A 24,459-nucleotide genomic window follows, 5' to 3' on the forward strand; every position below is an offset into this window, starting at 1 on the left:
GAGAGCAGAGCACAGAAGCCTCACTGTTTTGAGGAGTCAGAGATCACAATTCTGAGAACTGTGCAGCTGGAATTTGCGGAGCAGAATACTGAAGAGACGTACGCAGAGAAAGAGCTTCAGAAACTGCATAGGAGGCACTTTGAGTCTTTGGCTAAAAATTAGGTGTGCATGAGTAGGATGAGATTCCATGAGGTTGGACAAAGAACAAATATTGGAGAAAGAGTACTTATTTGGGAGTTGTAAGCTGAACAATATTCTGTGCTCAGAGTTGAGAGATGTTCAAGTTCAGGCCAACCAGAGTGGAGAGACCTCATTGAGCCCTCAGAATATTTAGTGGAAAACTCAGAAAGGCTGCACTGTAGGAGTAGAGCTAAACTAACAAGCCTCCATCCTAGAGTGAAGGCTATCCTAGACCCATCTTAAGTTTAAAGACAAGTCTTGAAAGGACCAAGCCAATCTTCAAATAAGTTGCTGGAATAAAACTCAACACTCTTTAAAGAAAGATAACAGGCCGGGTGTGGTGGCTCACGCCTGTAATCCCAGCACTTTGGGAGGCCGAGTTGGGCAGATCACCTGAAGTCAGGAGTTCAAGACCAGCCTGGCCAACATGGCAAAACCCCGTCTCTACTAAAAATACAAAACTTATCCAGGCATGGTGGTGGGCGCCTGTAATCCCAGCTACTCAGGAGGCTGAGGCAGGAGAATTGCTTGAACCTAGGAGGCGGAGGTGGCAGTGAGCCAATATCATGCCACTGCACTCCAGCTTGGGCGACAGAGCAAGACCCTCTCTCAAAAAACCATATCTTTGAAAAAATAATGGCCAAACATTTTCCAAATTTGATGAAAACTATAAACCCATAGATCCAAGACACTCAATGAATTTCAGTCAGGATAAACACAAAGAAAACTACACCAAGGCACATCAAGTAAAAATGCTAAAAACAAATGATGAAGCAAAAAACTTGAAATGCAGCCAGAGTAAAATCTTAGCCTGGTGGCAAGGATCAAATTGATGATATCATTGTCATATCCATTATTGAAAATTGCGAATGGACTAAGAGATGAATCTTTTTTATTAGACATGCTGACTCAGGCAAAGAGACTGGAGGAAATGTGCTCACACCTAAGTCTGATAGGTTTACTTACAATAAAGTACCCCAAAACTTACTGGCTTAAAGAAAGTAGAGTTCCCAGCACTTTGGGAGGCCGAGGCGGGTGGATCACGAGGTCAGGAGATCGAGACCATCCTGGCTAACACAGTGAAACCCCACCTCTACTAAAAAATACAAAAATTAGCCGGGCGTGGTGGTGGGCGCCTGTAGTCCCAGCTACTTGGGAGGCTGAGGCAGGAGAATGGCGTGAACCCGGGAGGCGGAGCTTGCAGTGTGCCAAGATTGCACCACTGCTCTCTAGCCTGGGCAACAGAGCAAGACTCTGTCTCAAAAAAAAAAAAAAAGAAAGAAAGAAACTGGAGGTCAATGTGGACAAGAGAGAGGTTCAGAAAATTTTAAATGTATGTTTAAAATTAAAACTATGGATGAGGCTACTGGTATATGGAGTTTTCCAGAATCAAATAGATAAGAAGACTGTTACATTTTAAAGTTAGTTATATTGCACCTTTCCCCTCCCCGCAAAAATCAGGCACTTAGACTTAAACCGTTGTTCAAGGTTTAACTCTTGGGCTTGCAAAATTCTACAGTTTGAGAAAACTACTCAGCCCCCAAGAAGGGCATATTTTCCATGCTTACCTTATCCAAGGAGGATAATGGGGGGAAAATGTACTTTCCAGAATGGCAAATTGTGTAGCTCCAAAAATCACGCCTGCATGATGACACTTAAAAGCTGGAAGGCAGAAGGAGAGTCTTTCACTCATCTCCCTCTTTTTATCAGAGAGAAATCTTTCTCAAAACACCCAGGAGTGCTGCTGGGCCTGCAGGTCTCTGTCGAGCCTCTGTCCCACAGGATAGAGTTTGTTAAAGTTGTTAAGAATAAGTCCTACTTTAAGAGGTACCAAGTGAAATTTAGAAGATGATGATAGGGTAAAACTGATTATTATGCTCAGAAACACTGGTGATACAGGATAAAAATAAACATGACACACCCAAATACAGGATGATAGTTTGTGTAACAAATAGAGATATCATTTGTCAGATTGTTTATTCCCATCTAGAAGGGGATATGATAGTCTGCACAGCATATGCACATGAACTGCCAAAATATGGCATGAAGTTTGGCCTGACAAATGATGCTGCAATGTATTGTACTGTCCTGCTGCTGGCCCACAGGCTTCTCAATAAGTTTGGCATGGAAAAGATCTGTGAACGCCAAGTGGAGGTGACTGGAGATGAATACAATGTGGAAGGCATTGATGGTCAGCCACGTGCCTTTACCTGCTATTTGGATGCAGGCCTTGCTAGAACTGCAATAAAGTTTTGGGGGCACTGAAGGGAGGTGTGGATGGAGGCTTTTCTATCCCTCACAGTACCAAATGCCTCCCTAGTTATGATTCTGAAAGCAAGGAATTTAATGCAGAAGTACACCAGAAGCATATCATGGGCCAGAATGTTGCAGATTACTCTTGCTACTTAATGCAGGAAGATGAAGATGCTCAAAAGGAATAGTTCTGTCAATACATAAAGAACGGCATAACCCCAGACATGATGGAAGAGATGTATAAGAAAGCTCATGCTGCTATATAAGAGAATCCAGCCTGGGAGAAGAAGCCCAAGAAAGAAGTTAAAAAGAAGAGGTGGTACTGCCCCAAAATGTCCCTTGTTCAGAATAAAGATCAGGTAGCTCAAAAGAAGGCAAGCTTTTTCAGAGCTCAAGAGCGGGCTGCTGAGAGCTAACCCAATTTTCTATGAGAAATTTTCAGATAAAGACAGTAAACTTATTGACAGCAACAACAACAACAACAAAAACACAAAAATCAATAACACCTGGCAGGCTACTCCTCAGGTCCCATTGGCGGAAATTAGATCGTATGACAATATTTCACCAACATTCATGGAACTTCACGTATAGAAAAGGCAGTCTTACTAGTTCCTAGTAACAAGTTGCCCCAAAACGTTAGTAGTTTAAAGCAATAAGCATTTATTTTGTCACCATTTCTGAGGTTTAGGAATCTGGGCACAGCTTAGCTGGATGGTTCTGACTCAAGCTCTCTTGTGAGGCTGCAGTCAAGCTGATGGGCAGCGCTGCAGTCATCTCAACTGGGGGAGGCTCCACTTCCAAGAGGGCTCACTTATATGGCTGCTAGTTGGAGTCCTTCATTCGTCACTGGCTGTTGGCTGGAAGACTCAGTTCCGTGCCAAGTGGGCCTCTCGAGACACTTGAAAGCCTGAGTGTCCTCAATGTACAGCAGCTGGCTTCTCCCAGAGTAAGTGATCCATGAGACAGAATGAGAGAAAGACCAAATGGAAACCACACTGTCTTTTATAAGCTAATCTTGGACATGACATACCATTACTTCAGTCAGATTCTATTGGTCACATTGTCCAAGTGGTACAATGGGGGAGGTGGCTATGCAAGGTGAACTCCAGAAGGTGGGCGTCTTTGGTGACCATCTTGGAAACTGGCTACCACAGAGCCCTTGAAGGAGACAGGGAAGACAGCAAGAGACCTCAGGTGAGCCTAAAGAGCCTGTTATCAAAGGCCACAGAGAGGAGAGTTCCAGAAGAGAAGCATTCAATACTTTTTAAAATTAAAAGTGAGAACCAGCAGCTAAGAATTGAGAAATACTCATTGGATTTGTCAATCAGGGTCATTACATTCAGAGCAGTTATGAGCAACTCCAGTTGACCAGTTTGCTGTGGACTGAGGTTTGAGTAAATGCTGGGCAAGTGGAGAACTGCAGGTGTAGACTACAGGCAACCCTTGAACAACATGGGTTTGAGCTGCATGGGTCCACTTATAAGCAGATTTTCTTCCACCTCTGCCACCCCTCAGACAGCAAGACCCATGCTTTTCCTTCCTCCTCCTCCTCCTCCTCCTCAGCCTACTCAAAGTGAAGACAATGAGGATGAAGACCTTTATGATGATCCTCTTCCACTTAATGAATAATAAATATGTTTTCTCATCTTTATGATTTTCTTAACATTTTCTTCTCTCTAGCTTACTTTATTCTAAAGATACAGTATATAATAAATATAACATACAAAATATGTGTTCATCAACCATTTATGTTTTAGATGGAGCTTCTAGGCAACAGTAACCTATTAGTAGTTAAATTTAGGGGGAGTCAAAAGTTATATGCATATTTTTGACTGCACAGTGGGTAAGCACTCCTAAGCACCACATAGTTCAAGGGTCAACCATACTTTTTTAAGAGGGCTGGATGAGAAGGGGAGAAGGGATATTTGGATAAAAGCTAGAGGAAGACAGGGGAAGATTTCATTTTTTGGATGTGAGAGCTCGAGTATATTTTTAGGCAGAGGGGAAGCAGCCAGTGGACTGGGAGAGTCCAGTCCTGGAAGATCCAGGAGAGGGAAGGATGACTGATGAGGTAGCCTCTTGGAGGAGGCAGGAGAATTGGAGGTCAAAGACACAGGTGGGCTGGTTGGCTTTGAACAGAGAGACACCTCATCCTCTGAGGCTGCAGGGAGGGAGGCAGGATGAGTCTGGCTGGGGCAAGACTTGATGGTGAGGATGCCTGGGAATTGAGAATTCATATCTGATGGCCTCAACTTTCTTGGAAAGAGGAGGAGGCAAGGTTGTAGTGAGTTGAGAGTGAACAATGATGTCAATTACCGTGGTGATTGCTTACACATGAAGGAAGGTTCAGAAACAGTCTGTTCTCATCAGCAGGGCAAGCCCTTCCCTTGTGCTCTCATATGTACTTTCTATCTCTCAGCAAACTCATTTTTCACCATCAGTGATGTCTTCAGACAGCACCTGAGTTACCACAAGATATGGGTTAGTGGAATGGAAATGAATGAGGTGGGAGGTATCAGAACTCAGTGGGTGTGAAGAATCATGACATCTTAGCAAGGCAGAGACCTCTGAGTTCTCATGCGATGTTCCATCCAAGGGTCTGTCTCACCATCAATAGTTCATCCATCCTCTGCGTCATCATCCCACTGACAGTGAACTCGCTACCTTTAAGGAAGTCTTTCCATTTCCAAACATTTTCAAATCCTTAAGCTTTTCCTTCAATAGTGACGTCTCACTCTCTGATTCCCTAAGGTCCTACAGGGAATCCTAGAGCAAGTACTACCTGGAAGCCCTTCAGAGATCTTAGTCTCTCCCCTAGAATAAATGTTCCATTGTTCCCACCCTCCCTTATCTCACAAGATTTCCTGACCCCTCACCAGATCTGCCTTCTTCCCAAGATTTCCTCCAGGCCAATATTGGTCCTCAAGATTCAGCCATGACCTGGCTCACCTGCCTTCCTCCGAGCTCCCCAAAGTGCTTGCCTGGCAATTCGCAGCCACCCAATGTTCATGTGTAATTGATGGAAACTTATTTGAAATTCTTCCTCTCCCAGGATGGTTTGATCAGACTGGTGGTCTTGCAGGTCTTCTCATCATTCTCTGTCCAGATGTCAGGTTCCCTTGGCATCTTTGCTGTTGACAGCCTACCCAAGTGAGGGGTTCATCCCAGACCATGTGCTCAAATACATTTCTGTGCCCAGACCCATTCCTAAGCATAAGTCAAATAGGTGATCAAAGACTGTATTTGAGTGTGCAGAAAGAGGCTCCAGATTCTCATTTTGGATCTGTCTGTGACTAGCAGCATTACTTTCACAGGTCCTGTCTGAGTTTCAGGGGAAACCTTGACAGAGGTTAGTGTTTGGAAATATTAACCAATGTTTTATCCCTCTGGCATTTCTCCTTTTCACAGCTTGCCCCTTTCCTTCTCACCATCACCCAAATTCTGTCCTGTGCTCATTGTCTCAGAGAAGAGGTGTGACCCCAGAAAGCAGAGCAAGGAGTCTCTTGACTTTGAGTTGAAAAGTCTTGGGCCAGTGAGGCAGAAGAAAATCCCCATACCAGCAAAATTTGGAAGAAAACATGAGTAAGGCAATGCTTCCATCTCTCAGATTTGTAAAGGGGCTCCCATCTTGGGGGTGGAGTGGAAAGTTGAGAGAGGTCAGGAGTCACAAGAGTATAGATAATGGTGGTTTCCAGAAAAGGGTACCAGAGAGAACTGGAGGACCTGAGAGGAGACGAGACCTGGGTCCCATTATCCAGAGAGCACTGGGAGGTGGCAAGACCCCAGGCAAGAGAAATAGCTTCATGGACTGTTCCAGCAGCAAAGTCCTAGTCAGCCTGGCAGAGCTTTCCCAAACACTAGCATGGACCTGGAAAACAGAATGACCCCATTGCTCATAAGAGCAGCGTGGGACTGGACAAGGAGAGCAGATCAGCAAGGGCCCTGCAAAGGGACAACCTGCAGGGACCAATGAACAAGGACAGGCACAGTGATGGGCATCACAAATGACATTGAAGACTAGGTGCCTGGACGCCCCTTGAGCCTCCAGGAAGTTAGATGTCACTATGGAAAAGAAGAGAGACTCCATAATGACAGTGATTATGTTTTTACCATGGTGGCAGCCTGCCACCTGCCCCTGAGCAGCCTTATCCACACCTGGACCTGCTGTAGATGATGAGATTGTGGACTTTGAGTTGATGCTATAATGGGATGAGACTTTTGAGGAGCTTAGGAAGGGGTGAGTATATTTTCCATGTGGGAGGGTCTTGCATCATTGCAGCTAGAGGGAGCACTACAGTAGTTAGCCTCCAGTGATCTTCATGTTCTGATATTCATGCCTTTGGTAGTCCCCTCCCACATTAAATCAGGACTGACTTGTGTGACCAATGGAATGCAGCAGAAGTGAGATTGTGCGGCATCCAAGGGCAGACCATAAAAGACATTGCAGCCTCCACCTTGGTCTCTTGGATACCTGGCATTGGGGGTAGACAGCAGCCATGTGTTGGGGATACTCAAGAAGCCTTGGAGTCCACATGGAGAGGAACTGAGTCCTGCCACAAAACACCATTGAGCCACCTTAGAAGTGGATCCTCAAGCCCCAGTCAAGCCTTTAGATAAGTATAGCCTGGACTGACCTCTGACTGCAGCCTCACATGAGACCCAAGCTAGAACTTCAGCCAAGTCACAAATAATTTCTGATGCATAGAAATTGTGAAAGATCATGAATGATTATTTTTGTTTTAAATCACAAAGTTTTGGGGGATTTCTTATGCAGTATTTGATCACTAATTCATCACCACCCACTATCAGAGCTTCCAATGTTTTTATCCCTCCTAAATAAAGAACAGAGAAGTTGGGTGGTGGTCCCAGGTCACACAGCAGAGCTTCAATACAATATTCAGCTTCTATGTTCTTATATAGAATTCCTATATCTGCTTCACCTCTTCACCTACCTCTCTCCTTTTTAGAACATACCTTCACTTAGCCCATGCTCCTATGTCCCCACCATCATCACCTCTTTTGGAAACAGGTTTATTTCTCCCCTCTTCTCAAATCCTTTGTGCTCAAAACCTAACCACATACAATGTGGAGATGGTAATGATCACAACTTGTGCCTAATGTCATCCAATGTGGCCAATTTGTGACAGGTAGACTTGGTAGCTGCAATATTTGCTAGCAGGTTTTCATGTACCACGCTGGTTCAGAAACCACCATGATGCTTCAAGATATCTAATTCTTTTTTTTATAGACTTTATTTTTTTATTTTTTATTATACTTTAAGTTCTAGGGTACATGTCCACAATGTGCAGGTTTGGTACATATGTATATATGTGCCATGTTGGTGTGCTGCACCCATTAACTCGTCATTTACATTAGGCATGCCTCCAATGCTATCCCTCCCCCATCCCCCCACCCCACAATAGGCCCCAGTGTGTGATGTTCCCCACCCTGTGTCCAAGTGTTCTCATTGTTCAATTCCTACCTATGAGTGAGAATATGCAGTGTTTGGTTTTCTGTCCTTGCAATAGTTTGCTCAGAATGATGGTTTCCAGCTTCATCCATGTCCCTGCAAAGGACATGAACTCATCCTTTTTTATGGCTGCATAGTATTCCATGGTGTATATGTGCCACATTTTCTTAATCTAGTCTATCACTGATGGACATTTGGGTTGGTTCCAAGTCTTTGCTATTGTGAATAGTGCCACAATAAACATACATATGCATGTGTCTTTATAGTAGAGGGAATCCTCCCTAACTCATTTTATGAGGCCAGCATCATCCTGATACCAAAGCCTGGCAGAGACACACATACACAAAAAGAATTTCAGACCAATATCCCTGATGAACATCGATGCAAAAATCCTCAATAAAATACTGGCAAACTAAATCCAGCAGCACATCAAAAAGCTTATCCACCATGATCAAGTTGACTTCATCCCTGGGATGCAAGGTTGGTTCCACATATGCAAATCAATCAATGTAATCCATCATATAAACAGAATCAAAGACAAAAACCACACAATTATCTCAATAGATGCAGAAAAGGCCTTCAACAAAATTCAACAGCATTTCATGCTAAAAACTCTCAGTAAAATAGGTATTGATGGGACGTATCTCAAAATAATAAGAGCTATTTATGACAAACCCACAGCCAATATCATACTGAATGGGCAAACACTGGAAGCATTCCCTTTGAAAACTGGCACAAGACAGGGACGCCCTCTCTCACCACTCCTATTCAACATAGTGTTGGAAGCTCTGGTCAGGGCAATCAGGCAGGAGAAAGAAATAAAGGGTATTCAATTAGGAAAAGAGGAAGTCAAATTGTCCCTGTTTGCAGATGACATGATTGTATATTTAGAAAACCCCATCATCTCAGCCCAAAATCTCCTTAAGCTGATAAGCAACTTCAGCAAAGTCTCAGGATACAAAATCAATGTGCAAAAATCACAAGCATTCCTATACACCAATAACAGGCAAACAGATCCAAATCATGAGTGAACTCCCATTCACAATTGCTTCAAAGAGAATAAAATACCTAGGAATCCAACTTACAAGGGATGTGAAGGACCTCTTCAAGGAGAACTACAAACCACTGCTCAGTGAAATAAAACAGGACACAAACAAATGGAAGAACATTCCATGCTCATGGATAGGAAGAATCAATATCATGAAAATGGCCATACTGCCCAAGGTAATTTATAGATTTAATGCCATTTCCATCAAGCTACCAATGACTTTCTTCACAGAATTGGAAAAAAACTACTTTAAAGTTCACATGGAACCAAAAAAGAGCCTGCATTGCCATAATCCTAAGCCAAAAGAGCAAAGCTGGAGGCATCACGCTACTTGACTTCAAACTATACTACAAGGCTACAGTAACCAAAACAGCATGGTACTGGTATCAAAACAGAGACATAGACCAACAGAACAGAACAGAGCCCTCAGAAATAATACCACACATCTACAACAATGCAATCTACCCCACAAAAACAAGCAATGGGGAAAGGATTCCCTATTTAATAAATGGTGTTGGCAAAACTGGCTAGCCATATGTAGAAAGCTGAAACTGATCCCTTCCTTATACCCTATACAAAAATTAATTCAAGATGGATTAAAGACTTAAATGTTAGACCTAAAACCATAAAAACCCCAGAAGAAAACCTAGGCAATACCATTCAGGACATAGGCATGGGCAAGGACTTCATGACTAAAACACCAAAAGCAATGGCAACAAAAGCCAAAATAGATTAATTGGGTCTACTTAAACCAAAGAGCTTCTGCGCAGCAAAAGAAACTACCATCAGAGGGAACAGGCAACCTACAGAATGGGAGAAAATTTTTGCAGTCTACCCATCTGACAAATGGCTAATATCCAGAATCTACAAAGAACTTAAACAAATTTACAAGAAAAAATCAAACAATCCCATCAAAAAGTGGGCAAAGGATATGAAGAGACACTTCTCAAAAGAAGACATTTATGCAGCCAAGAGACACATGAAAAAATGCTCATCATCACTGGCCATCAGAGAAATGCAAATCAAAACCACAATGAGATACCATCTCACCCCAGTTAGAATGGCAATCATTAAAAAGTCAGGAAACAACAGATGCTGGCGAGGATGTGGAGAAATAGGAACACTTTTACACTGTCAGTGGAAATGTAAACTAGTTCAACCACTGTGGAAGACAGTGTGGCGATTCCTCAAGGATCTAGAACTAGAAATACCATTTTACCCAGTGATCCCATTACTGGGTATATACCCAAAGGATTATAAATCATGCTACTATAAAGGTATGTAATTCTTGGCTTCGCTTTGAGCTTCTCAGATTGGCTCAAAGAAAGAAGAGGCCTAACCAAAAACACAAGAACTTAATTAGGGAGAAGGGCCATAATGTGACCCATGAAGGCTCAGTTTCAACCCTTCGCTCCTTGAGTATGATGTTTTCGCAATCCCCTTTGAGTTTGAGAGGCAGAAACCCAGTGGTGGAAACATGGCCAGAGGAAGATGGAAGAAGGGATGAACATGTGGCCTTGGATCATTCTGTGTCTCAGCTCCCACTGCCTCGCAGCCCAGAAGTCTTCCACCCACTCCCCAGAGTGAAACTCACCCTCGAAGGGTAAGCCCCAAGCCACCCCTCACCATGAATCCTGTCAGCCCTACCTCCCCACACACCCCTTTCCCCGAGATTCTGAAAACACAGGGCTCCAACCCCAATTCTCACTTGCCCTTACTTCTCTCCACCTTGTGTAACAGTTCGTTTCTTTCACATCCTACTTCCCCCAACTCTGAGCTCCTTGAGAAACAGGAGCTGCATCTAACTCACATCATTGCTCACAGAGGGCCTGACCAAACCTGGGCCTGGCTGAAGATGTTCAGAAATATCTGCTGAATTGGGCACAAAGCTACACAGTGTGACAGTTGACATGTGGTGCCTCGAGTTATGGGATAAATTTGAATTCTGTAAGAAGAACGTCTCTGTTGGGTTAAACTTGGCTGGCTGGGGCAGGCAGGCAGAGCAAATAGTATGTGGAATGAAAAATACGTAGCAAAGCCCTTCGGTTTATTTAGCCATTTGAGGAAGGGCCTGAGTGGGAATGTGCAGCAGAGCCGTGCATTCTCCTGGGAAACATTCCCAACAGCCAGGCCAGTTTCCCCAGGGAGTGACCCATACATAGCTCCCCGCTGATGCCTTCATAAGGGGGGACCTTGCCTGCCGTTCTCTTCTGCCTCCCTTTGGAGCACCTCCTTCTCCAGCATTTCATGGTAATGACCATGTTCCTACCTAGGAGGAAGAGATTGCCTGACAGTATGACTTTGACCCATTATGGACAACTGGTTTTTCCTTCTTAACAGGCCCCATGTTTCAGCACCCCCAAGCAGAAGCATTTGGCAGGGAAACAGCTTTCTCGTTGAAAGTCCGAGCCTCACACAAAACACATCAGGAGTTTTTAGGTCAGGCAAGGTGGGGGTGGAGGTAAGTCGACTGCCCGCCCTATTGTTAGGACTCTTTGGGTTGCCAGTGACTGAAAACCCAACTCATCAGGCTTGAGCCAAAAGAGAATTCATTAGACCATACTCCTAAAAAGCCCAACATAGCTCTAGCTTCAGGTGCAGCTTGTTCCAGGACTTCAAATTGTCACTAGGGAGCAGTCTTGGTCCATTTCTCAGCCCTACTCTCTTCCTGTTGTCTTCATTTTCAAGTTGGGGTAAGATGGCTGTCAGCAGCTCCAGGCTATACCTCCCAGGGTCAAATTCAGCAAGCCAGGCTGAAGTCCTAGGAGGTACAGGCATATAGTTCCAGATACTTGAGAGAGTGATGTGGGAGAATCACTTGAACCTAGGAGTTTGTCAAGCCTGGGCAACACAGTGAGACCCCATTGCTAAAAACAAAATAAAACAAAAAATCCAATTCAGCAACTAGTTTGGGTCAGGCTTTCTATTACTTGTAATCCAAAACATTCTAACTGATTCACTCAAAATACTTGTGAGCTACTTCCAAGTCTAGGCAGCCCATGAAAATGGCTGTATAGAGAGATGCCTGCCCCAGGTGTGACAGATAGAAGGTGGAGGGCTACTCCCCACAGAGTTCCTGGAAGGAGCCAGAGGTGTGGAGAGGCAGACTTTCCTGTAGAGATGCAGTGCTCCTGAGCATTTGAGAAGATGCTCAACATACATCTCTTTTAAGGTCCTGTGGCAAGAGGGTTAGATTTCCTCAGGTGGGTAGCTGTGTGCCTGCCTCCCCAGGTGCCCTGTGGATGAAGTGTCTGGGCTCTGATGGGGAAAGTGGGGAAGGGAAGAGCTTAGATGCAGCTGGTGAAATGCCTCGTTTCTAAGTTTCCTGGTTTCTGTGGCCACCTATGTGACAGCAAGAAGTCAGGTGTGTGCACATGGGTCAGAGCTCGGGCAGGGACCGGGGCCTTTTCGTCAAGAGTCAGCTTCTGTTCCTGCTGCCTCCTGCAGGGCCAGCTTGAATCTCGGTATAGTGGGTGCTGGAATGTACCACCCAGAGTCCCTCTGCAGTAGGGTGACAGCTGCTGATGGCTCACACATAGCTAAAGGGATCAGCTGCACACAAGACCATGCTCCCGCCTGGGGTAGCCTGCACCTTAGGACTCGTGCTGGGGTGTAGACACAGACAGCCAGTGTTTACACAGAGAGCCAGAGTTGAGCTCAATCCAGGCCAACTCTGAAGGGCATCCCAGCTACAAGCTCCCCTCAGGGTTGGCTGAGACCTCTCTTGCTACCGCACTACAATTAAACTTCATCCTCTGCCCGGGCCTTCCCATGTTCCCCAGTATATCCCCTGCATGCAAATCTCTGTCCCAGAGTCCGCCTCCTCAAGAGTCCAAGCCATGGCACCAGGTGAGGCAGGTGGTGTCTGTGCGGCCTGATATGAGAGACTGGATCCCAATCACTTCTTTTCCTGCACTGACAGGAATAGTGCTAAAGAAGGAGTTGAGAAGCACAGACCCTCTTGTTTATGTTTTTTGGGGTTTTTTTTGTTTTGTTTTTTGTTTTTGAGACGGAGTCTCGCTCTGTTGCCCAGGCTGAAGTGCAGTGGTGTGACCTCGGCTCACTGCAACCTCCGCCTCCCTGGTTCAAGCGATTCTCCTGCCTCAGTTTCCCAAGTAGCTGAGATAACAGGCATCTGCCACCACACCCAGCTAATTTTTGTATTTTTAATAGAGATGGGGTTTCACCATTCTGGCCAGGCTGGTCTCAAACTCCCAACCTCAGGCGATCCACCTGCCTTGGCCTCCCAAAGTGCTGGGATTACAGGTGCAAACCACCGCGCCGGGCTTGTTTATACTTTATTTAAAATTAAAAGAACTTTCTATTATTAAAGAAACAATGTATGCTCATTGAGAAAAAAAAACTGGAAAATTCCAAAAAGCCAAGTAAATTAATCATGTAATTAAAAGACACCAAAACACATCCTTCCATGAAACACAATGATGACTTTGTGCATTTGAATTTGAAACTATGTATGGAGTCCTTCCTACTTCCTAGGCCATTCAGGCTCCCAACAACCCCATGAGGTAGACCTCATTATTCCCATTTTGCCAATGAGACTTGAGACACTCAGAACCGTGGAGTTAACACAGAGGGCAAACAGCAAGCAGACAGAGCTTCTGACTGCAAGTTCAGAGCTTTCCTCATCACACCCCAGACCACCAAGTCGATGTCAGCTTTTCTGAGCGTGTTCTTCAATGGGGAAGAGGGTGGCAGATATGGAAGAAAGTTCCTAGGCCAGAAAATGGGACCCTCCCTCTCGTCCTGGTTCTGCCATTTACTTACTGGTTGATCTTAGATAAGTATTTTCTCCTGACTGGGGCCTCTGTGTGGGGAAGGCTGTGGGGTCTATGCGCAATCTGTTGGGCGCTATGAAAATGGACAGGGTTAGCAAGTGCAGTTGCTCTGGTTGCCTGAAGGGGGCACCACTGAGAAGAAAAGCCCTAAAATCGGGGAGTTAGGACACCCCTCCTCCAACAGAAGACAATATTCCCACAGTGGATCCCCCATGGGTCTCCCACGGGCAGTGGAGAAGGGGGCTCCAGGGGCTGCAGGAGCCTCCAACAAAGCCAGAACTGTGACAGGGTGGAACCCCAGAGCTGGAACTTGGTGCGTCTGTGTAAAAGGCTTAATTTATCTTTTGTAATTCTCTTTGGCCAAGGGAGACGACAGGGGAATGTTTTACTTTCTTTCTTTCTTTCTTTTTTTTTTTTTTAAAGAAAACTTTCCATTGTGGAAATGGCATGTGTTTATTTTTAAAAATCCAGCCACAGGGATATATAACTTCTGGGGGAGGGAGAAAGCTCAAGGGCCAATACTGACCCTCCTACTGTGAAAGCTGGGTCTGGGTTTCTTTTGCCATTTGATTCTTCCCTCCTAGGCCTCTTTCCTTTAAGCAGAACAGAAATCTTGCTCGTGGATGTGAAGGAGAATGACGAAGAGGAGAGCTGAATTCCAGATAATTAAAATATTACTACAATAAGAGTGACTGACATTTATCAGGCACTTACCCTGCACCAGGCACTGGGCTAGGAGCTTTGCAAATTGAATACTGTGCAAAGTATTCTATGATAGCCCAAGGAAATAGCTTTCATTGTCTCTATTTTACAGGTGAGAAAATCCAGTCTCAGAGAAGTAGTTACCAGTCCAGGCTGGTAAAGCAAGAATTACGCACAGGCTTGACCGACTGCAAAGTCATAACTATAGTCTTCTATTGTGGCAGAATCTTGGACCTCTGTGGTCACTACTGTCAGCAGGAGCCCACTGTGTGGGAGGACAGACTGTACCCCAAGGAAGAGGCAGGGGGCCTTTCTTCTCTCCACATGAGGGATGCTAGGACCAGTCCACCCCCTAGCTTCTTTGGTGGGATGCACAGAAGTTTTCTTCCTCCCTCTTGGCCGCAAGCTTTCCTATGGAAAATGCTCTTTTGGGTAGCAGGGTATAAAAGAGGAGGCCCCTGAGCAAGGGGTTGGATCAAAAGCCTTGCTGTGGGGGTGGCGGAGGCAGTTTCCCGTAACTGTGGTGACTTGGAGGTGGCATCCAGGGCCCAGGCCACTTCGCTTCCCACCCTCCCTTCCTAACAGTGTAACCTTAGGTGAGTTACCTAACCTCTCTGTACCTGGTTTTTCTCATCTGTTAAATGGGGAAATAGAAATACCTACTCTCGTGCAGATTTCATCTTGTGAGATGATGTGTAGTAAAGCACTTAGAACAGTCCATAGTAACGCTTAACAAAAATTAGTTATTATTATTCTCCAGAAGTGACTCATTTTCACCAAGTAGACCACGGTGAACAAATATTCACAGATATACACAGCTGAAGTATAAATGGTCAGACATAAGACACAGTGCTTTTTTATGATTGTTCTCCCACTGACCAAAAATGCAACCCCTACGCCCAAGTTCATCTTGCCTGTTGTTTGAACCTGGCTACTCCTCTTGACTAGAGGCACTTGGAATTCTCAAAAGGACCTGATGGGGTTAGGGACCCCAGGTCTCTCTGTTCCGGAAGGTTTCAATATAATTCTGAAGCTCTATGGGATACCACCTGTGGTCCTTCTACCCCTCCAGGTCCAGGTTTAGCTAGGAGTTACCCAGCTTAAAAAAGAACCAGCACCTGCCATCTTGGAAGAATTTGTTCTCTCTGTCTGTACCCCCAACACCCTGCCCTTTCTAGGTGGTCCTTTCTTGGGTCGTTTGGGCCTGTGTTTCTAGGCTGGCAAAGCCTTGGCATCTTCATGATCCTCACTACCAATCACACCACCAATGTGACATCATCACCAATGTCATCCATCAATGCCACCATTTAATCTAAACCATGATTACCATCACTTCTGTTAGCAGCAACATCATCCCATCCCACAACCACCTCCATCACTGATGTTGTCTTCACCTTTTTCATCTTCCTCTCAGCCATTGTCACTGTTAGGATCTATCTTACATGATCATCTTTGCACTTTCAAGATCACCTATGCTCAGGGCCAGACAGAACCCTTTGGTAGTAAGTAACAGAAATCCAAGTCCACTGACATAAGAAAAGAGATGGAAAGGATTGTAGTTCACAGATCTAAACTAGAAAGGGTGAGACTGTCCGAGGGATGACTGTGCCCAAGGGACTCAAACACCAACAGAAAGCTTTCATTTTCTCCATCTCTCATCTCCACTTCTCTCCAGAGTCAATTTTATTCTCTTCTGCAGACAAACTCTTGTCTATGTGAGCTTCATGGATTTATACACAGCTGCATAGTGACTCAAAAGCAAAAGAAGTTCTATCTCCCAAGCTCTGATTGAAAAATTCTAATGGAAGTCCCTGGTTGGTTTCACTTGGCCATCCTTTGGGCCAATCATAGTGGCTAGAAATGTGTGGTTCTGTGATTGACCCTGCTTGGTCGTGTGCCTAGTAAAAACATGGCAACTGGGGGAAACTTGGTGAACAGGTGAGTACTCTACTTTACGTTGACATACATCCCATTCACCACCATCACCAGCACCACCAGCACCACCACCAGCACCGCTGCCATCACCACCACCGCCCTCACTGCCACTGCCATCACCACCTCACCATTATCACCACTACCACCATCACCACCACCACCACCACCACCATTATCTCCACTATTGCCATCACTGCTACCACCACCATCATCACTACCACCATTACCATCATCATCACTATCATCACCACCACCACCACCATCACCACCATCTCCACCACCATCACCACCACTACCACCATCACCACCACCATTATCTCCACTACTGCCATCACTGCCTCCACCACCATTACCACTACTATCATTACTATCATCATCACTATCACCACCACCACCACCCACCATCACTGCCACTGCCGTCACCATCACCACCACCCACCGTCACCACCACCACTGCATCACCACCACTACCACCACCACCAGCATCATTATCACCACTACTGCCATCACCACCACCATCACCACCACTATAACCACCACCACCACCACCGCCACCATCATCACTCTTTTTCTGAGAACTATAATGTGCCCAGCCTTGAACTTCACATTTGAACTACACAAATATGAGTTTGAAGAAATCTCCAGCCCTGCAGGAATTTACTGTCTCTGGAAACAAGAAAGTTGACTTGTTCAAGGAGCTAGACTTCTAGTCCTTGGCCACAGGATGGGAGCAAAGAGGGAAGCTGTAGGGGCAGCATCTGGCACCTCTTCAGCACTGGCCCTAAGCCCTGAACAGACCCAGAGTCCTTGGAAGCTAACAAGCCTGTGCTGTGATGGCCAGGCCACTTGGCAAATAGCTGCCTGTGCCCAGCCAGGAACTGGAGCCATTCCTTCATACTCACAAAGTTCCCACCCCAGCCCACTGCCCTGTGCTCTACCAGAGCCCTCAGCACATCTGCCCTGTTCCCTCGGGGGCTGGGACTTGCTTTTGGCTCTATTCCCCCTACTCCTGCTCCACCTCTGAGCAAACATCTGTTTCTAGACATTGTCCTAGAGCCTAATAAAGTCTCGGAAAGGCCCAAGTTAATATATCCATAGACCTGCCTGTCAGCGGCTAGCTAATGTCAGGAACAGAGCACTCAAGGAAAGCAAGACCCCTCATTTCCTGATGGGGGTGGAGTGTACGGGAAAGATAAACAGGGCATCCCTCCCCATTTCAGAAATGACCTTAACAAAGCAACAGTTTTTAGGAAAAAGAGAAAAGAAAAAAATGGCCTTTGTAATGAGGTTTATGGGAACAAATGTTTCAGGCGGTTCTGCCTTCACAGCTACTGCTGGGGAAAGAGCTGGAGGGAGAAGAGCTCAGTCATGACTGCAAAGCCTCCTGTGGATTCATTGGCCCTTGGCCACAGTCCAGACAATGGGCTGAGCCTGAACCTGGGGGCTGTGAGTTGCCTGGCAGGGAAAAGACCTGCCCTGAGTGGCAGGTCTGGCTCTGCCACTAGTATGCTGGGTAACCTTGGACCACATTCTGACCTCTCTGTATTCAGTTTCTGCAGATGCCACATACTAGTGGAGCCTTGGAGGATTGACAAAGGTCCTTCTGGGCAAGGGGTGGGGGTGCCCCACACTTCAAACCAGGAGAGTAGCCCCTAAGATAAGATCTGACTACTGAGTTCTGTGGTCAAGACCAAGAGTTCCACAGTGGTGGGGGCGGGCAGAGGGTTGGGGGACAGGAAAGAGAGCAGAGACACAATGCTATAACTTGCATACCTCAAATTCTGGTAAGCGGGGATCTGGATCAGTAAACTAATTGGGCTCTTCATTATCCATCGGTCATCAACCAGAAACATCTGTCTCTTAAACTGCAGTTGCCCACCTTTCCGACAGCTCTTCCTGCCTGTCAGGGAGAGCTCAAGTCCTGCATTCCTTCTCCGAGCACATAATTGGGGCGCCCTTCCACTAACTCTGAGGCCCAGATTCTGAGCCCTTGTTTCCATGGACTGACAGCTCTGAGGGTCTGTGTTTCACTCTCACTCCTTAACCGATTGTTCTTTCTCCAGCAAGCTGCAAATCGGGCCCTAATGGCTGCATTTGCTTGTGGTTTCTGATGCCTGGTTGCAGCACGACCATCACCAACATCTCTTCTGTATTCTGCACTTGATTAGGGCTTTGCACACATGATCTCATTTGAGTCTTCCAGCATTCCCCTAAGTAAGAATTCATCTTCCCCTGCCTGGGCAGGAGAAGGTTCCAGAGAGGTTAAGGCATTTACCAAAAGGCACACAATTTGTAGATAAAGAAGCAAAGCTTCTGGTGCTTTGTTTCAACTCAACCTGAATCAGCAAAATGGTTTCATCTCAAGTACTAATCTCACTAGATTGATAATAGCTTTCTGCTTTGAGGGGCATAAGGGATTGTGTGTGTGTGTATGTGTGTGTGTGTGTGTGTGTGTGTGTATGGTGGGATTGGTGTTCTGTAGTTGATTAGTGATGTCTGCCAGTGGCATGGGAATGGAAGAAGTATTGGCATGTGTGTGAAACACGACCAGACCATACCACTTAAGAAGAATGGAAGGTCAGGTGTTTGGGGTTATTGGGGTTCAGGAGGTCACATGATGCATCCCAGGCAAGGATGGACCACATAACCTTGGAACTTCTGCTCTATTCTCCCAGTCCCTTTCTTTGTCCGGATCCTGCCATGCTCCAAGGACCAGCTTAGAATTCACCTCTTCCAGGAAGCCTTCCTGAACCTTCACTTCAACTCTAAGTCTCCACCCACTTCCCTTCTCTGAGTCCCAAGGCACTAATCATCTGCCTACTTGTTTGGCCTTCAGCTTATGCTGCCTGGCACTGCTGTTCTTTCTTCTGCACACATAAGTCCCCACAGATGCCCCTCAGGACTGTGAGTTCTGTGAGTACCTAACTCTGGGTTTTGCTCCCACTAGGAGGCTCAATAATAAATGCAGACTAATTTATATCAATGACCTAGACCGTGCAAATGGGCAAGCAGTAGCCCTCCTCTCCACTGCCAGAACACAGGGCTTGAGAGGAGGCAAGAACCCCTGTTTGGTTTTTATTGTACATGCCCAGTCTCTACAGTTATTACAATGTCAAGGTTGGCTTCCATGAACCTAGTCCTGACTCAGCACTTTGCATCCACTATTGCATCCAATTCTCACAATAACTCTAGGAGATAGGAATTCTTCTCCTTATAGTTCATGCTTTAAAAAACAGATGCAGAGAGGCCACATAATTTGCAAAGTCACATAGGGAGCACACAATGGAGCCAGAACCTGAAACTACCTGAAATAGCCTCCAAGTGAATAGAAAATTAGTTTCAGAGCCATTTACACCTGGCCTTGGAATAAGGCCAGGTAGGTGCCAGGTAGGAGATTTCTGCTGAATTACTCTCAAACCATCCAAGTCCAGAGGGATATGGGCTGCTTAGTACCTCCAGCTGCTCCTGGAAGAAGTCAACAAAAGACAGTGGGTCTGGGCAGCATCTGGGCACTGGGGTTGACAGCTGGGCATGGGCTTTGCTAACCACAACATTCCCCAAATCCTACTTTTCAGGGTCAAATAATCCTCTAGACAGATCCAGTAGCCCACCCTACCAGGCATTCATTCTTGCTCAGGTAAACACTTACATTTGTGGACCTTACATCCTGGTATTCATGACATTGATTAGTTTCTTCCCACATGACTCTGGGCTTGGCCATGTGACTTGTTTTGGCCAATGAGACATTAGCAATTGTCGCACAAGCAGAGGCATGATAAGCAGTCTTGGAACACTCCTCATGAAAGCTAGCCCCCATGCTGGCTCAGGATAAACTATAGCCATATTGCCTAGAGCAGAAGAACCTTTTGGCTGAGCCCTGTCAATACACATAATCATAAAAAATAATAAATCATTGTTTAAACCACTACGTTTTGGAGCAGTTTGTTATGCAGCTAGAGATGACTGACATACTATCCCTAGTTATGGCTACCATCATTCTTAGACATGGTTGGGGTCCTGACCATGCTGGCTCAGGATAGACTATAGCCATACTACCTGAAGCTGAAGAACCTTTTAGCTGAGCCCTGTCAATACACAGAATCATAAGAAATAATAAATCATTGTTTAAATCACTAAGTTTTGGAGCAGTTTGTTATGCAGCTATAGATGACTGATATATTGTCCCTAATTATGGCTACCATCATTCCTAGACATGGTTGGAGTCCTGACCATTCAGAAGCACCTACATGCTCTTGTATATGCATCTCAACCAAAGTAGATTACATACATAGAGCTTAGCACACTTCCCTTTCTGCCAACGCACACAAACACTCATACACACACACAGGGAATGGCTTGGAGCCAACTCATGTGTACCTTGAGGCAGCCCTGGTAACCCACAGCATTTGCACTCCCCTACATAAGCCTGCTTGACTGTGCATGCAGAAATGTGCACGATCTTCTGTGTCGCAAAACACAAGAGCAGAAAAGGCATGTACACACCCCAAAATCTTACATTGATGGCAGATGGGAGTCACACACACACACGTGAACATGGTCACTCACGGCCTGAAACCACAAGCACACAAAGGTGCAGAAAACAGGAGAGTGAAGAAGCCCTCAGTCCTTTCCCTCTGCACTCCACATTTCAGCCTTGGTGAACCACTTGGCTTCCCCAAAGCACTATGCACTTTCTCACCTACAGGCCTTTGCACAGGTAGGTTCTCCTGTTTGGCATGCCTTCCCTATACCCCATTCATCTGGCCACTCTACTCACCCTTCAGGTCTTATGTCCCAAGCCTATTAGGGAATACTCTTCTACGCTCCCACTATTTCCTGCATGGTAGTGCTTCTCAGGGTTGGCCCTCACCACCAGCCTTGTCTCATTTACGATTGTGTCTCCAACACCAGCACAGAGCCTGGCACTAGACAGCACTCCATAAATACTTGTTGAATGAATGGATTTTTGAGCTGGGAAGGCCCTTAGCCATTCCACTTCTCCTTTCCTCCCTTGCCCATCAATCTCTACATGTTTTTTTTTTTTTTAATTTATTTTTTATTGATAATTCTTGGGTGTTTCTCACAGGGGGGGATTTGGCAGGGTCATAGGACAATAGTGGAGGGAAGGTCAGCAGATAAACAAGTGAACAAAGGTCTCTGGTTTTCCTAGGCAGAGGACCCTGCGGCCTTCCGCAGTGTTTGTGTCCCTGGGTACTTGAGATTAGGGAGTGGTGATGACTCTTAACGAGCATGCTGCCTTCAAGCATCGGTTTAACAAAGCACATCTTGCACCGCCCTTAATCCATTTAACCCTGAGTGGACACAGCACATGTTTCAGAGAGCACAGGGTTGGGGGTAAGGTCACAGATCAACAGGATCCCAAGGCAGAAGAAGTTTTCTTAGTACAGAACAAAATGAAAAGTCTCCCATGTCTACTTCTTTCTACACAGACACGGCAACCATCCGATTTCTCAATCTTTTCCCCACCTTTCCCGCCTTTCTATTCCACAAAGCTGCCATTGTCATCCTGGCCCGTTCTCAATGAGCTGTTGGGCACACCTCCCAGACGGGGTGGTGGCCAGGCAGAGGGGCTCCTCACTTCCCAGTAGGGGCGGCCGGGCAGAGGCGCCCCTCACCTCCCGGACGAGGTGGCTGGCCGGGCAGGGGGCTGACCCCCCCACCTCCCTCCCGGACGGGGCGGCTGGCCGGGCAGAGGGGCTCCTCACTTCCCAGTAGGGGCGGCCGGGCAGAGGCGCCCCTCACCTCCCGGACGGGGCGGCTGGCCGGGCGGGGGGCTGACCCCCCCACCTCCCTCCCGGACGGGGCAGCTGGCCGGGTTGGGGGCTGACCCCCCCACCTCCCTCCCGGATGGGGCGGCTGGCCGGGCGGCGGGCTGACGCCCCCACCTCCCTCCCGGACGGGGCAGCTGGCCGGGCGGCGGGCTGATGCCCCCACCTCCCTCCCGGACGGGGCGGCTGCCGGGTGGGGAGCTGACCCCCCCACCTCCCTCCTGGATGGGGCGGCTGGCCTGGTGGGGGGCTGACCCCCCCCACCTCCCTCCCGGACGGGGTGGCTGCCGGGCGGAGAGGCTCCTCACTTCTCAGACGGGGCAGCTGCCGGGCGGAGGGGCTCCTCACTTCTCAGACGGGGCGGTTGCCGGGCAGAGGGTCTCCTCACTTCTCAGACAGGGCGGCCGGGCAGAGATGCTCCTCACCTCCCAGATGGGGTCACGGCCGGGCAGAGGTGCTCCTCACATCCCAGACGGGGCGGCGGGGCAGAGGCACTCCCCACATCTCAGACGATGGGCAGCCGGGCAGAGCCGCTCCTTACTTCCTAGATGTGATGGCGGCCGGGAAGAGGTGCTCCTCACTTCCTAGGTGGGATGGCGGCTGGGCGGAGACGCTCCTCACTTTCCAGACTGGGCAGCCAGGCAGAGGGGCTCCTCACATCCCAGACAATGGGCGGCCAGGCAGAGACGCTCCTCACTTCCCAGACGGGGTGGCGGCCGGGCAGAGGCTGCAATCTCGGCACTTTGGGAGGCCAAGGCAGGCGGCTGGGAAGTGGAGGTTGTAGTGAGCCGAGATCACACCACTGCACTCCAGCCTGGGCACCATTGAGCACTGAGTGAACGAGACTCCGTCTGCAATCCCGGCACCTCGGGAGGCCGAGGCTGGCGGATCACTTGCGGTTAGGGGCTGGAGACCGGCCTGGCCAACACAGCGAAACCCCGTCTCCACCAAAACCAGTCAGGCGTGGTGGCGTGAGCCTGCAACAGGCACTCGGCAGGGTGAGGCAGGAGAATCAGGCAGGGAGGTTACAGTGAGCCGAGATGGCAGCAGTACAGTCCAGCTTCGGCTCAGCATGAGAGGGAGACCGTGGAAAGGGGAGAGGGAGAGGGAGAGGGAGAGGGAGAGGGAGAGCAATCTCTACATGTTATATAAGAAGAAGTAGATGCACACCTTAGGTAACAGAGCTAGGAGAGAGCCAGAGCTAGAATCCATCCATTCATTCCATCATTCGCTCACTCATTCCTTCACTCCACCATTCCTTGGGCATCTATGCTGTGCTGAATGCTGAGGATATGGGGATGAGTACAGTCATCCCTGCCCCCTGGGAACTCACAGCTCAGGAGGGGACAGATGCAAGTCACAGTCACATGTGGCTTATGCTACAGAAGACAGACCCAGAATAACCGGCTCAAATGAACTCAGTTATTTCTCATTTATGTGAAAGTCTAGGCTTGTTTGGCAACTTGACTCCACGAAGCCGTCAGGGGCCCAGGTACCCTTCTGTCTTGTTGCTTGATGCAGGAGTCAGAAGCAGAGCTAGAAAACTGAGTGTCATGCCAGGGATCATAAAGCCTGGGACAGAAGTAAGAAACAGAAAGTCTGGAGCTCCTTGGGGAGGCTCTGGCAGGTCCCCGTCCACACCTCCGTGGTTTTGCCTGTTCTAGCTACGATATGGGAAAGTTGGGCTTGTTTAAAGACCTAGGCTTGGACTGGGCACAGTGGCTTAAGCCTGTAATCCCAACACTTTGGGAGGCCAAGGTAGGTGGATCAAAACTCAAGACCAGCCTGACCAACATGGTGAAACCCCATCTCTACTAAAAATACAAAAATTAGCCGGCCATGGTCGCACATGCCTGTAATCCCAGCTACTTGAGAGGCTGAGGAAGGAGAATCGCTTGAACCCAGGAGGTGGAGGCCTCAGTGAGCCGAGATTGCACCACTGCACTCCAGCCTGGGTGACAGAGCAAGACTCCATCTCAAAACAAACAAGCAAACAAAAAACAAAAAAAACCTGAGGCTTGGGGCAGACAACAGAAGCAGAGAGGTCAGAGAGGAGGAACAGATCCAAAAAAAGGGAAGGAGGTGGAATCTCCAGGACTAGTCCCTACTCAAGTGAGTGAGGGAAGGGAGGGCAGGGGAGAAAGCAAACATCCCGGCTGAGCACAGGGTGATGCCATACCTGGCACCGAGGGAACAAAGGGCAGGGAGGGTGTGAGGAAGCTGAGTGTGAGGTGGAGGGGAGGGGTGTTCCAAGAGCTACCACGAGCAAGCTGTGCGTGGGACATG

The 24,459-nt window shown here is 47.3% G+C and overlaps 1 pseudogene; it reads left to right on the forward strand.

Annotated features, from left to right (window-relative positions):
- Nucleotides 1-2,097: 2,097 nt before the first annotated feature.
- On the forward strand, nucleotides 2,098-2,849 carry LOC107966926 (large ribosomal subunit protein uL18-like; annotated as a pseudogene).
- Nucleotides 2,850-24,459: the final 21,610 nt, after the last annotated feature.

This window comes from Pan troglodytes, chromosome 8 (assembly GCF_028858775.2).
Source record: "Pan troglodytes isolate AG18354 chromosome 8, NHGRI_mPanTro3-v2.0_pri, whole genome shotgun sequence".
NCBI classification, from domain to species: domain Eukaryota; kingdom Metazoa; phylum Chordata; class Mammalia; order Primates; family Hominidae; genus Pan; species Pan troglodytes.